General features: G+C 40.0%; 1 protein-coding gene across 1 annotated transcript in view; it reads right to left on the bottom strand.

Moving 5' to 3' along the window:
* The window catches only part of ARHGAP42 (Rho GTPase activating protein 42), a 331,634-nt gene that overhangs the window by 302,188 nt on the left and 14,947 nt on the right, over window positions 1-14,499 (bottom strand). The window lies entirely within an intron of this gene.

Here is a 14,499-nt window from a genome sequence, read left to right as displayed (position 1 = left end):
AAGAGCCTCACAGGACCTAAGCAATGTGCTACTTCCAAGATCTCTGTGACCTCAAACACCTGGAAGCAACAGAGAATTTCTCTTCCCCATGCACCTGACCATTCACCTGCCTAAAGAAAACTTAATCAGGCTTCACCACATACATCTTACACAGACCCACCTTAATTCATGAAATAGCATTCTCATTTTTTTACAATTCTTGAAAAAACATTGTGATTTATTTTTTTTTACATTTATGTCCATGACTCACAGTAAGAAACACATTTCAGAATCCAAAATTGTCTACTCATTCACATGTACTTATAAAACAGAAACAAGTTTCATTAAACAATATTTTCCCTTAATACATTCAATACACAGTGATACCTTATTTGTTCTATTTTTTTCCTAATACTAGTTCAACTCACCAAATCTTTCAAGAACCCTCTAGGATCACAACTCACAGCCTGAAAACCAAAGGAAAATCTGAATATATAATATTTTACGTGAGTGAACTTCAGTGCCAGCATTAACACTCAAGGCAGCTCTGTGAAGAGTAAATACTAAATTCACATTAAGCTCGAATTATTTTTCCTTCACTCCTTGCAAGAAACAAAACCAGGACTGCTTCTCCACGGTTTCCTTTTATCAACACGTCCTCTACATAACCTACAATCATCCTGAGATGATAAATGTTCAGTGATATTTGTTATTCAACAGATGTTTGAGCTGCCGAAATCCCCCATGAATACTTAATTCTGTAGCTTGAAGTCCCTAAGAGCTCATCCTGGAATTTTATTTCCTGGCTCTCTCCTTCACTTCAGGGGCTCTGCACTGATACCCACTGTCTTTCTCTCTTTGCTTATTTAATATTTCTTGTTGCTCTCCACTCAACATATTCATTCTCAAAATAACCTTGAGACAGTTATCTTCCCCCAGGGAAACACGCTTTACCCGAAAGGATATAAAACCATAAAAATACAGTTCTATTTTATGTCACCAACATGTTGTTGTTTAGCCACTCAGACCTGTCTGACTCTTTGCGAGCCCATGAACTATAACCCACCAGGCTCCTCTGTCCATGGGATTCTCCAGGCAGGAATACTGAATTGGGTTGCCATTGCCTTCTCCGGGGGATTTTTTCCCACCCAGGGACCAAGCCCAGGTCTCCGTGTCTCCTGCACTACAGGCAAATTCCTTACTGCTGAGCCACCAGGGAAGACCCGATAAACCTGCAAGTCAGGAGAAAGAGCTGATGCTTCCGAAATCAACAGTAAACTCACTAACTGGAAAACAACTACTGGTTTACTTCTTGACTTAGGTACTCAGTTTTATTATCTTCATTAATTAACTATAGCATTGCTTTGACCCAGGATCCACCAACTTTTTTCACTTACATATATTAAGTTTCGGTGCCTTAATTATCTAAGCCTAAAAATATCCCTCGTAGTGCAACACACCACAAAGGAGTTTTAACTAAAATGCATACACTGACACATGCCACACTGCTGGTCAGAGCCCGTGTTCAGCATCTGACTCCACACCGCCCGAGGATCCAGTTCAGCTCACAAGACGGAAACTGCAGTGAGTCAAAATACAGGGCAAGCGAAGTTCCCAAGGAGCTCACATCGAGTGGCCTCTCTTAGGGTCCTTTCCAAAGACATTCACAATAACTGTCTCCCCAGTTCTCTTCCCTTTCTTGTTACCTGCTTCAGTTAACATGGGGGCTTCTCTGGTGGCTCAGATGGTAAAGCGTCTGCCAGCAATGCGGGAGACCTGGGTTGGATCCCTGGGTCGGGAAAATCCCCTGGAGAAGGAAATGGCAACCCTCTCCAGTATTCTTGCCTGGAAAATTCCATAGATGGAGGAGCCTGGTGGACTACAGTCCATGGGGTCGCAAAGAGTTGGACACAACTGAGCGACTTCACTTTCACTTTTCAGTTAATATAAGAAATCAATCTGCCAGCCCTCCTCTCTACTTCAGAGCACAGCTAGCCTTTCTCCTCACACGTGTCCAACCTGAACACAGTACCCTCTTCGAGACATGCTGCCTGCAATTCCTCCAGTGACCTCTCACCTTCCAAAATGGATCCACTTTGTTCTCTTCACATTTCTGCTCTGCTTAGGCTATAAGTTTTTCAGGAACAGAGATCACTGCTTCTTAATGCTTATAAAGCCCCTAACAACTGGTATAGTTGTAGTTTCCCTGGTAAATAGCAGGTGAATCCTCTTGACATTTAGCTTTTCTTGGGCTGATATTTAGCTTTCCTGTTCAATTATAGTTTTAATTTAAAAAAAAAAAAGAAAACTTTTTAGTAGGGCCCAGAGTAGTGAAAAAGAAGTAATAATCTCATAAATCAAAACAAATATATATCTAGAGCCATAAGAACCTGCACTGTTTATTCTTCTTACCATCTTCAGATAAACATGTTCCCAAGCAGCAAGTAGAAGAGGAAGTGGAATAGAGACGGGGAGTCCCCTCACAAGCAGATCATTGCTTCCACCAAGTTTTAAGTCTTGTCCCAGCCCAGAGCATTTAAGGACAAAAAGAGGAAAGTTAGGTCCCCCTATTCTCAAGCCGGAGACAAGAGTTTAATAAGACCGCACAAGGGTACGATTACCTTGGGATCCAAAGTCAAAATTAAATAAGAATTGGGTTAGATCTGTCTCCTAGAGTTCAACCTGAACAAGAAAAAAAAAAAAGAATCTGAGAAGCCTAGAAGGTATCCCCTGTCTTCTCTGACTGATGTTTGCTATCTCTTCATCAGGCCCAAGAATCATCTCTAGATGAGAGGGCTGACTGTCACATCTGCTCCAAAAAATTCTCTTCAAGTTGAAACTCTGAATTCCCATTCCCACCGCTGATGGCAGAAAGCTAAAGGACCTCGGCAACGTTGGAAGTGGGCGTTCAGTGGGAATGGCTGCTTCAGATGGCAGTAAATGATCTCAAATATCACACAAGTGAAAACATACAGTAATTTGTAACCTTTACATATAAACGGACATAAAATTCCCTTCTGTGTTCGTCCTTTGAAGTGTTTTTATAACCTTTAGCAAATCTGGGAAAAATAAATGCCATTAACAAAAGCCTTTTCACAACGCCGCATTGAAGAACCGACTTCACAGGTAAACACATTTTAAACGTCTTTAAGCAGATCACTTCATAGTCTCTCTAGATCATTTAAAACCTCTGCTAAAAAGATTCTGCTTATTTCCACAAAAACAGGATTTCAGAAATCTTTGCATCATTCTGCCCACTATGGTTACTCATGATTTAAATAACAGAATGCACAGGATACCGATACCATATTACAAAACCATACCTGGCCACAGTGGCCAGACAGAGCCCATCAGCCAAAATTCTTGCGTTAGATTATTTTTTCTTTTTCATTAAAAAAGAAAATAGAAAAGACAACTGTGGCATAACTTTGTTAGAAAAGATGACTAATAAATACAATGAAATTCAAATCACATTAAAAATAAAAGACCCACGGATTACCAATGTTAACAGAATGCAACAAATTTGCTTAAATTTAAGCTTGGCACAGAAAGGCAATGAACACAGCAGACCACTTACAGTAATACTTCCAAAGGAACAAATTTTCACAGATTCCCTAAAGAAATCCCCAAAGTATAGCCAAAAAATAGCTGATGTTTTATTATTTCAAATTCTTCTCAACTAAATGCTTTAAAATTTCCAAGAATTTTTTAGCAGAAACTAAAGAGAACCAAGTTATCATTTTACTGTTATTCTATACATGATAATCTGAATTTAATTTAAAATACTATGTTCCTTGCACAATGCCTGATCTACAGTGGATGATTAACAGTTATCTGATAAATGAATGGATTTAATTATCAAGCTTTCTCCTTTTAACTCTGACCCATCTGCTCCGATATTTGTTACCTCAGAGATTAATAAAGTCACATTTTTCCTCTACAGGATTTTCACAGGAACTAGATTTGTTTCTTATAGTTTTATAAAATGTTACAAAAGAAATCAAACTCAGCCTGGGTTCTATTGCTTAAACCTTGACCAGAAATATACTCTCAACATCATTAAAAGCTGAATCTATTTTCAGGAGAACCCTTACTGCTACTAATTGTTTTTTTTTAACAGAACACTAGGCTTTATTGACTATGCCAAAGTCTTTGACTGTGTGGATCACAATAAACTGTGGAAAATTCTGAAAGAGATGGAAATACCAGACCACATGACCTGCCTCTTGAGAAATCTGTATGCAGGTCAGGAAGCAACAGTTAGAACTGGACATGGAACAACAGACTGCTTACAAGTAGGAAAAGGAGTATGTCAAGGCTGTATATTGTCACCCTGCTTATTTAGCTTATATGCAGAGTACATCATGAGAAATGCTGGACTGGAAGAAGCACAAGCTGGAATCAAGATTGCCGGGGGAAATATCAGTAACCTCAGATATGCAGATGACACCACCCTTATGGCAGAAAGTGAAGAGGAGCTAAAGAGCCTCTTGATGAAAGTGAAAGAAGAGAGTGAAAAAGTTGGCTTAAAGCTCAACATTCAGAAAACGAAGACCATGGCATCTGGTCCCATGACTTCATGGGAAATAGATGGGGAAACAGTGGAAACAGTGTCAGACTTTATTTTGGGGGGCTCCAAAATCACTGCAGATGGTGATTGCAGCCATGAAATTAAAAGACGCTTACTTCTTGGAAGGAAAGTTATGACCAACCTAGACAGCATATTCAAAAGCAGAGACATTACTTTGCCAACAAAGGTCCATCTAGTCAAGGCTATGGTTTTTCCAGGGGTCATGTATGGATGTGAGAGTCAGACTGTGAAGAAAGCTGAGCGCCGAAGAATTGATGCTTTTGAACTGTGGTGTTGGAGAAGACTCTTGAGAGTCCCTTGGACTGCAAGGAGATCCAACCAGTCCATTCTAAAGGAGATCAACCCTGGGATTTCTTTGGAAGGAATGATGCTAAAGCTGAAACTCCAGTACTGTGGCCACCTCATGGGAAGAGTTGACTCATTGGACAAGACCCTGATGCTGGGAGGGATTGAGGGCAGGAGGAGAAGGGGACAACAGAGGATGAGATGGCTGGATGGCATCACCAACTCAATGGACGTGAGTCTGAGTGAACTCCGGGAGATGGTGATGGACAGGGAGGCCTGGCGTGCTGCAATTCATAGGGTGGCCAAGAGTCAGACACAACTGAGCGACTGAACTGAACTGAGGCATAATTAACTTGTCCATAAAAACAGTGCATTTATCTTAACCAAACAAAACAGCCCAGGCCTGTATGTGTATTTTAGTTGTGCTGTACTCAGTCACTTCTGACTCTGCGACCCCATGGACTATAACCCTCCAGCCTCCTCTGTCCATGGGAATTCCCAGGCTAGAACACTGGAGTGAGTTGCTATTTCCTCCTCCAGGCTATCTTCCCAACCCAGGGATCGAACGCACATCTCCAGAGTCTCCTGCATGGGCAGGTGGATTCTCCGCCACTTAGCTCTGTGGAAAGCCCATGTGTATTTTAGGATAGCCTCAATATGCTATTTTTAAAGGAATAAAGAGAGAAGCTGCTCAAAGACAAATGGATACATGTAGAGAAAGCAAATGAAATAGCCAGAAACTGGAGGGTGGGAAGGCAGGGAGGGAAAGAATGTGAGGACTATAAATGAAAGAAGTCACCAGCCAATTATTCACAGGGAATTGTTAATGGATTGGAAAGAAATGCAGTTCAAGAGTAAGGACAGTATGTATCTCTGCTACCTCATCAGCTCTCGGTAACTGGCTGGAGCTTGAGAACTGGCTGCCTCTGACTCGACTTCCGCCCCCTGGAAAACAGCGAGGACACCTGCAACCGCAGCTGCAAAGCCCTCAGGAAGGAGCCGTGCGGACACCTAGGACTCGCTCTCCAACACCTCCCGCGAGGGAATCTTTCTCATCTCACCACCCTAGTAAGCTTACCTATAGCCATTTCTTTCTTGTACTATCACAAGCATCTTTTTCTCTCATACAATGATGAAAGCTGCACACATTTCTGTACCTTGTTTTTCATTAACTTAGATTTATAGCCCCAGGGTTCGCTTGAATTGGCTATTTAAGTAATGACTGTCAAAGTTTACAAAATTAGTTAAGTCATTGCTAATTATTTTCTAACTAAATCTTAATTACTGAGGAAGGTTGTGATCAGGGTTCCCCAACTGAATGCAGTACCACCACAAACTCAGGGGGGCGCTGTTAGTCACCGAAACCTGAGAGAAACAGAGCTGATGTCCCTCAAGGCAAAATGGTCAGAAATGGGTTATGGGCAAGGGCAGATGGGTAACTCAACAAATCAGGATTTACCCCTGATTGGGGGAGAGGGTTGTGTTCTAGAAGAAACCCAATAAATAAAGGGCAGAAACACACAGATAGTGTGTGTTTACAGCACAGACACTGGGTGGGAAATCAACATTACCCACTATAGGAAAAGAACCAAACTTGGGATCACTGTAGCAGTGTACTCACTAAATCCTTTAAGGGTCTTAAAGCAAATTACTAATTTACAATCCTATCAGCAGCATAATGAAAGTAAGTGTCTTAGTACACCCTAATTAAAACAAGGTATTTTTTTAATATTTTAGCTAATAGATAGAAAATGGACACCTTACTCATATTCATTTGTATTTCTCTGACTCCTCCTGATAAAGGTTAACAACTGTATTTATTCTTCAGCTAATCAACCGTACTGAATTCTAGTGCTCAATTATCTACAAGCCTCCTAACCTTTTCCCTCCTTTTATCTTACAAATACAAACCGTTTGGCTTTGGATATATATTCGTTACCAATTTACACCTATTGAAAAAAGTTCTCTTTGTACAATATGAACACCTACATTCAAGAGGAAAGAAGAGGTAAGGGAACTCTGAAAGACTAAACAGAAAAAGTTGGAAGACTGAAGATTCTTAAGTGAATATGGCTCCACAGAAGTCAAGGCAGAAGAAGCTTCAGGAAGCCAAGAGTGACTGGCAGGGTTAAATATACCACAATCCAGTACAATGACAACCACAGTGTCCTTCAGATTTCACAAGTGGTCACTAGAGTTCTAAGCTTTAGAATGTATCAGTGTTAAATTTCCACAGGCTTAACATAACTATGTATTCATTCAACAGTTACCTGGCCATAAATATGTACCTGGCAGAGTACTAGACACAAAGAGATAGATACCGTAGTTTAGAGGGTCCTAGATAGAAACGTGTACACATGTACAATTTGAGGGGGGTCCTGGAGCATCAGGGGAAAATTTAACAAGTGGTCAGAAAGACTATGAAAAGCCAAATAATACCCAAAGGAATGAGTTTCTCCTCTCTAATTAGGAAGTTAACTCCCTTAAAATGTACAGCATTTATAACATATAAAAGATAAAGTAATTTATCATTCAAATAAACTAATAATTTAGGACCTGAAAAGAAACATACAAGACTAAGTTCTCCACATTAAGAAAAATAAGCAATCTAAATGTCTGAAGATTTTTTAAATAGTTATTTTTGATTTCTAGTCAAGTTCAGCAGATGCCAAAGTTACACTTCAAAGACAGAGTACATGGGGGCTCCCCAAATTCATGTCGCAAGGTATATATCACAGGTTTCACTTCAGAACAATAGATGAATGCAGATTTTGGACAGGAAAAATTCTTTAAAACATGAAAGTCTTACTCTATCACATAGCTGATACATGATCCAATTTCCTTTTGGTGAAGTGTAGTATACTGCAGATGTTTCTTTATACAAAATGGAATCCACTCTGGTTTTACTTACATTTCAAATGTAGACTGCTCTAAATTACTTACACATAAGCATCACCTTCAATCTAGGGACTTTTGGCCATAAATATGCTAATAATAAAAATATGCAGAAGCAAGGAAAGCATCTGATATTGTGGTATTAATTTATATATGAATGGTATGTACATTATTATTGTATATTTTTAAGTATATTCATGTGAACATGAAAGGCAAAACGAAAAATAGTTTATTGACCTAGAAAGGCACTGAAAACGTTTCCATTTTAAACATCCTTAATATGAGAATTACTTCATTTTTTTCTGCTAAAAGATATAATGTGATTACTATACCAACCACTGGCTGACTTCCATGTGCCAGGCACTATGACTAGGTATATCTAACAAGAGTCTCAATCCTCACAAAAAACAAAAGCAGGGATTATTATTACTGATATTAATCCCATTATTAAAATGAGGAAACCAGTGCTTAAGAAGGAGAGTGACTTACTAGGGTCAGTCAGCAAACAGGTGTGCGTGTGCACGCACACACACACGCACTCAATATCTAATACAGTATCAAGTGCCTGAAGTGTGGTAGGCGATCCCTGTTTCCTGAATAGATCCGAATGAATGAAGAATGGACACCCATAGTCTCACATGAGATCCCTATGCTGCACTGACTGCTATACCTGTTCAGCTCAGTTGCTCAGTCGTGTCCGACTCTTTGTGACCCCATGGACTGCAGCACACCAGGCTTCCCTGTCCATCACCAACTCCTGGATCTTGCTCAAACTCGTGTCCATTGAGTCAGTGATCCCATCCAGCCATCTCATCCTCTGTCGTCCCCTTCTCCCCCTGCCCTCAATCTTTCCCAGCATCAGAGTCTTTTCCAATGAGTCAGCCCTTCGCATGAGGTGGCCAAAGTACTGGAGTTTCAGCTTCAGCATCAGTCCTTCCAATGAACACCCAGGACTGATCTCCTTTAGGATGGACTAGTTGGATCTCCTCGCAGTCCAAGGGACTCTCAAGAGTTTTCTCCAACGCCACAGTTTAAAAGCATCAATTCTTCGGCGCTCAGCTTTCTTCACAGTCCAACTCCCACATCCATACATGACCCCTGGAAAAACCACTCTGTGAAAGAGAAACGGTGTCTAGAGGAAACAAAGTGTCTACACGGTACCACTAAGTCCAAGCAGGAACAAGCCACACGGCACACAGCATCAGCAGCACGTCCCCGGCAGTGTGAACCCAGAAGAGCTGGGCCTCAGTCTGTGCTGTATTTCCAGGGCCTAGAACAGTATGAGATACAGCGAGTGCTAAATAAACACGCTGAATGAATATGTGAGTAAAACTCCATTTCCTTTCTTCTCCACGCCTCCTCTGGCTTATCACACTGCGACCTTTACATTTTCTCCTTGTTTTCTCCTCTCTGCTCCTCTTGCCACTCTTTGCATGTACGTAAAAAGTATTATTATTCTGTATTTACATTATGAGATTTTTAAATACTTACTCACCTATAATGAAAAATAAAGGCACAAGGGAACATTTCCTCTTTAAATATCCACCAAATGATTCTGCTTTCTCCAACAAAACATAAAGGCCATCACTAAATTTGTCATGTGAAGTTATACCTTTGCTTTAAATATACATTTAGCTCTCAAACTGCTCTCTATTATAAGAATGTAACATAAATGCTTATGAAGCTATTAAATTTCTATTTATAAGGGTGAGTTCCAACACAGAGTTAACATATGACCCAGCAATTCCATGCCAAGGGATATATCCAAAAGAATAAAAACATATGTCCACACTATGAACAGAGGAGCTAGGGCAGGCTACAGTCTGTGGATTCGAAAAGAGTCGGACACAACTGTGAGACTAACTTTCTTTCACACAAAAACAGGTACACAAATGTTTATAGCATTATTCATAATAAAAAAAAAAAAAACAGGAAACAGCCAAAATGTCCATCAACTCATGGACAGATACACAAAATGTGGTGGTACATCCACACAATTGAATATTTGGCAATGAAAGGAATAAAGTACCAATACATGTCAAAACACAGGAGAACCCTGGAAACACGAAGTGAGAGAAGTCATTCATGAAAGGCCACAAATTGTAGGATCTATTTACACAAAAAGTCCAGAGCAGACAAATCTGCAGTAATAGAGGGAAGACAGAGAAAACCAGTGACAGCTAATGTGTGTGAGATTTCTTTGAGGGCGATGAAACTATTCTAAAATTAGGCAGGAGTTCCAAAATATATACTAAGGAGAAAAAAAAAAACTCATGCAACTCAATTGCAAGAAAAAAAATCAAAATCTGACAAAAATAAGCAGAGAACCTGAACAGACATCTTTCCAAAGAAGACATACAAATGCCCAAGAGGTACACGTAACGGTGCTCAACATCATTAGTCACTGGGGAAATGCAAATCAAAACCACTTCACATCTGTTAGTGTTATTTGTCATCAAAAAGAAGAAAGAGGGCGAGCACTGGCTAGATATGGAGAAAAGGGAACCCGGGGCATTTTTGGTAGGAATGTAAACTGGTTCAGCCACTATGGAGAACACTACAGAAGTTCCTCAAAATATTAAAAATAGAAATACCGTTGTTGTACAGTTGATAAGTCACGTCCGACTCTGTGATCCCATGGACTACAGCACTCCTGGGAAGGAGAGGGTCCCTCTCCTTCACTATCTCTGGCAGTTTGCTCAAACCCATGTCCACTGAGTCGGTGATGCCATCCAACCGTCTCATCCTCTGTCATCCCCTTCTCCTCCTGCCCTCAATCTTTCCCAGCATCAGGTCTTTTCAAATGAGTCATTTCTCCACATCAGGTGGCCAAAGTATCAGAGCTTCAGCTTCAGCATCAGTCCCTCCAATGAACACCCAGAACTGATCTCCTTTAGGATGGACTGGTTGGATCTCCTTGCAGTCCAAGGGATTCTCAAGAGTCTTTTCCAACACCACAGCTCAAAAGCATCAATTCTTCGGCACTCAGCTTTCTTCATAGTCCAACTCTCACATCCATACACGACTATTGGGAAAACCATAGCCTTGACTAGACGAACCTTTGTTGGCAAAGCAATGTCTCTGCCTTTTAATATGCTGGTCTAGGTTCGTCATAACTTTCCTTCCAAGGAGTAAGCGTCTTTTAATTTCCTGGCTGGAATCACTATCTGCAGTGATTTTAGAGCCCCCAAAATAAAGTCAGCCACTGTTTCCACTGTTTTCCCATCTATTTCCCATGAAGTGATGGGACCTGATGCCATGATCTTAGTTTTCTGAATGTTGAGATTTAAGCCAACTTTTTCACTCTCCTCTCTCACCCTCATCAAGAGATTCTTTAGTGCATCGTCACTTTCTGCCATTAGAGTGGTATCATCTGCATATCTGAGGTTATTAATATTTCTCCTGCCAATCTTGATTTCAGCTTGTGCTTCATCCAGCCCCACATTTCGCATGATGTACTCTGCATAGAAGTTAAATAAGCAGGGTGACAATATACAGCCTTGATGTACTCATTTCACAATTCTGAACAATTGATATGTGTCCAGTTTTAACTGTTGCTTCTTGACCTGTATATAGGTTTCTAAGGAGGCAGATAAGGTGGTCCAGTATTCCCATCTCTTAAAGAATTTGCCAGTTCGTTGTGATTCACACAGTCAGTGGCTTTAGCGGAGTCGATGAAGAAGTAGATGTTTTTCTGGAACTCTCTTGCTTTTCCTATGATCCAGCATAGTAATTTGTTCTCGAGTTGCTCTACCTTCTCTAAATCCAGCTTGAACATCTGTAAGTTCTCAGTTCACGTACTGTTGAAGCCTGGCTTGAAGGATTTTAAGCATGACCTTGTTAGCATGTGAAATGAGCACAAATTCATGGTAGCTTGAACGTTCTTTGGCATTGCCTATTTTGAGGACTGGAATGAAAACTGACCTTTTTCCAGTCCTGTGGCCGCTGCTGAGTTTTCCAAATTTGCAGGCATATTGAGTGCAGCACTTTAAAGAGAAAAAAAAGATATACCCAACTGAATGCAGAACTACCATATGATCCAGCAAACTCACTTCTGGGTACATATTCAAAGGAAATGAAAACAAGTTATCAAAGAGGTATCTGCACTCCCATTTCCACTACTGCAATATTTATAGTAACCAAGATATGAGAAAACCTAGTTGTCTTTTAATGGATGAATGGATAAAGAGGATGTATATGCACAGTGAAATATTACCCAGACATGAGAATGAAGGAAAGTATGCCATTTGTGACAACACAGATGAATACAGAAGGCAGTATGTTAAGCGGAATAAGCCAAACAGAGAAAGAGAAATACTGCATGTTATCACTCATGTTAAAAACAAAAAAAAATCAAACTCATAGGAATAGAAAGCAAATTGGTGACTGCCAGGGACTAGGGGAGTAGGAGAAATATGGAGAGGCTGGTGAAAGGATACAAACTTTAAGTAATAAGATGAATCAAGTATGAGAATATAACGTAAAACATAGTTGGTAACAACTACTGGACAACTGAAATTTGCTAAAAGAGCTGAACTTAAACGGTCTCACAAAAAATGAAAAATAAACAAGTATGTAAGATGATGGACAAGTTAACTAGCAAGCAGGGATCTGTTGGAATTTTTCACAGTGCATACACATATTAAATCAGAAGTATATACACCTTGTCAACTGTACCTCAATAAAGACGAAAAAATGTAATAAAATTAGACAGTGGTGATAGTTGCACATTTCTGTAAACATAAGAAAAACCACCAGATTGTATTCTTTTAAAAAGGATGGATTTTACAGCAGGGAACTATATTTCAATAATACTATTTAAAAAGCAAATGCCATTTTTAAAAGAAAGCATTTCCACACAATTACAATCAACACTTTGAAATGGCATCTTGAAAATAACACATGCAATACTCTGTTACAAATAGGAGACAACATAAATCATTTGTGCAATTACACTTTCTTAGCAACATCTTCTGTATTAGAGCCACTAACATATTAATGTCACTGCTGAAGAGAAAATTTATTCTTTAATACAAGTATCAATTCCTTGAATATGCCTGTTCAAATCACTCTCATTCTGATGAATCTACATCCTATGCAACTGGCTTTTTCACTAAGATATTTATTTTCATATAGAAAGTTTTGGAATTGATTTCAATATTAAATGGAGTGACAACCTGTGGACTTCTCTATCTCCAAACATTAGTTTGATACCACTTGCTATAAGTTCGGTCATACAACAGGCATTGACAAACAACGGATCATGTGTCCAGCTCCAGAATCCCCAAGACTTGCTACCAGTTCTTGCACAGCTGACTTCCTAGAGAGAAAAATAATCAAATGAGCAAACTAAAGCATGATGGATACCATGTTTTCTACGACAGCACAACGTCTCTGACACGGAAAAGATATCTTAAAAAGATAACTACACCAGTCCACGGAAGCAATGACTTACTCCTCGCTGCAAGCCCCATGAATGATACCAGGTCAGGAAACATGATACACTTCCACATCCACAGCTCCCCCATCAACATTAAACACAGTGCTCTCTCAACGTATCTTGTACATATTCCCAGTACGGTAGAGATTTTGCTTAGAAAAGCCACCTCACTTTCTGTTTTGAATAAAATACAACGGCAGTTGTTATTCATAACTTGGTCTCAACATGAGCTAGAAATGAGACAGATGAGAAGATTAATTTTAATATCAAGTATCATACACGGTTCTAGACACTTTACATGTGTTATCTTACTTAATCCTGCAAATATGCATACGAATCAAACATTCTTTCCATATTATAGACAAGGAAAACTACAAAAGAAGCCAAATAACTCGCTCACAGCCATGTAGCTAATAATTGAAGGCACTGGGACTGAAAAGCATTGCTCTGATTCTAAACCCCAGGCTCCTTCTATTAAAACTACATCAGGCTGACTGCTATTAATGTTAAATCTGCAATGAACCTACTTAACATTAAATTGTTCTAATAATTAAAGATTAAACATGTTTAGCACTGCACATGTATCAATGATAATGCTAAACTTAGCTGAAGAGCAAGCCCTCCGTTTCTTTCAGTTGAGTTGCTCAGTCGTGTCCGACTCTTTGCAACCTCATGAACAGCAACATGGCAGGCCTCCCTGTCCATCACCAACTCCCGGAGTTCACCCAAACTCATGTCCATCGAGTCGGTGATGGCATCCAGCCATCCTCTGTCGTCCCCTTTTCCTCCTGTCTTCAATCTCTCCCAGCATCAGAGTCTTTTCCAATGAGTCAACTCTTCGCAGGAGCTGGCCAAAGTACTGGAGTTTCAGCTTTAGCATCAGTCCTTTCAATGAACACCCAGGACTGATCTCCTTTAGGATGGACGGGCTGGATCTCCTTGCAGTCCAAGGGACTTTCAGGAGTCTTCTCCAACACCACAGCTCAAAAGCATCAATTCTTCGGTGCTGTTTTCTTCACAGTCCAACTCTCACATCCATACATGACCATAGGAAAAACCATAGCCTTGACCAGATGGACGTTTGTTGGCAAAGTAATGTCTCTGCTTTTCAATATGCTCTCTAGGTTGGTCATAACTTTCCTTTCAAGGAGTAAACGTCTTTTAATTTCATGGCTGCAATCACCATCTGCAGTGATTTTGGAGACCCCCCAAAAAAATCTGACACTGTTTCCACTGTTTTCCCATCTATTTCCCATGAAGTCATGGGACCAGATGTAATGATCTTCGTTTTCTGAATGTTGAGCTTTAA

Source organism: Capra hircus, chromosome 15 (genome assembly GCF_001704415.2).
Source record: "Capra hircus breed San Clemente chromosome 15, ASM170441v1, whole genome shotgun sequence".
NCBI lineage: Eukaryota > Metazoa > Chordata > Mammalia > Artiodactyla > Bovidae > Capra > Capra hircus.
The sequence above is the reverse complement of the archived record's forward strand: the minus strand, read 5'-3'. Positions and strand labels throughout refer to the sequence as shown.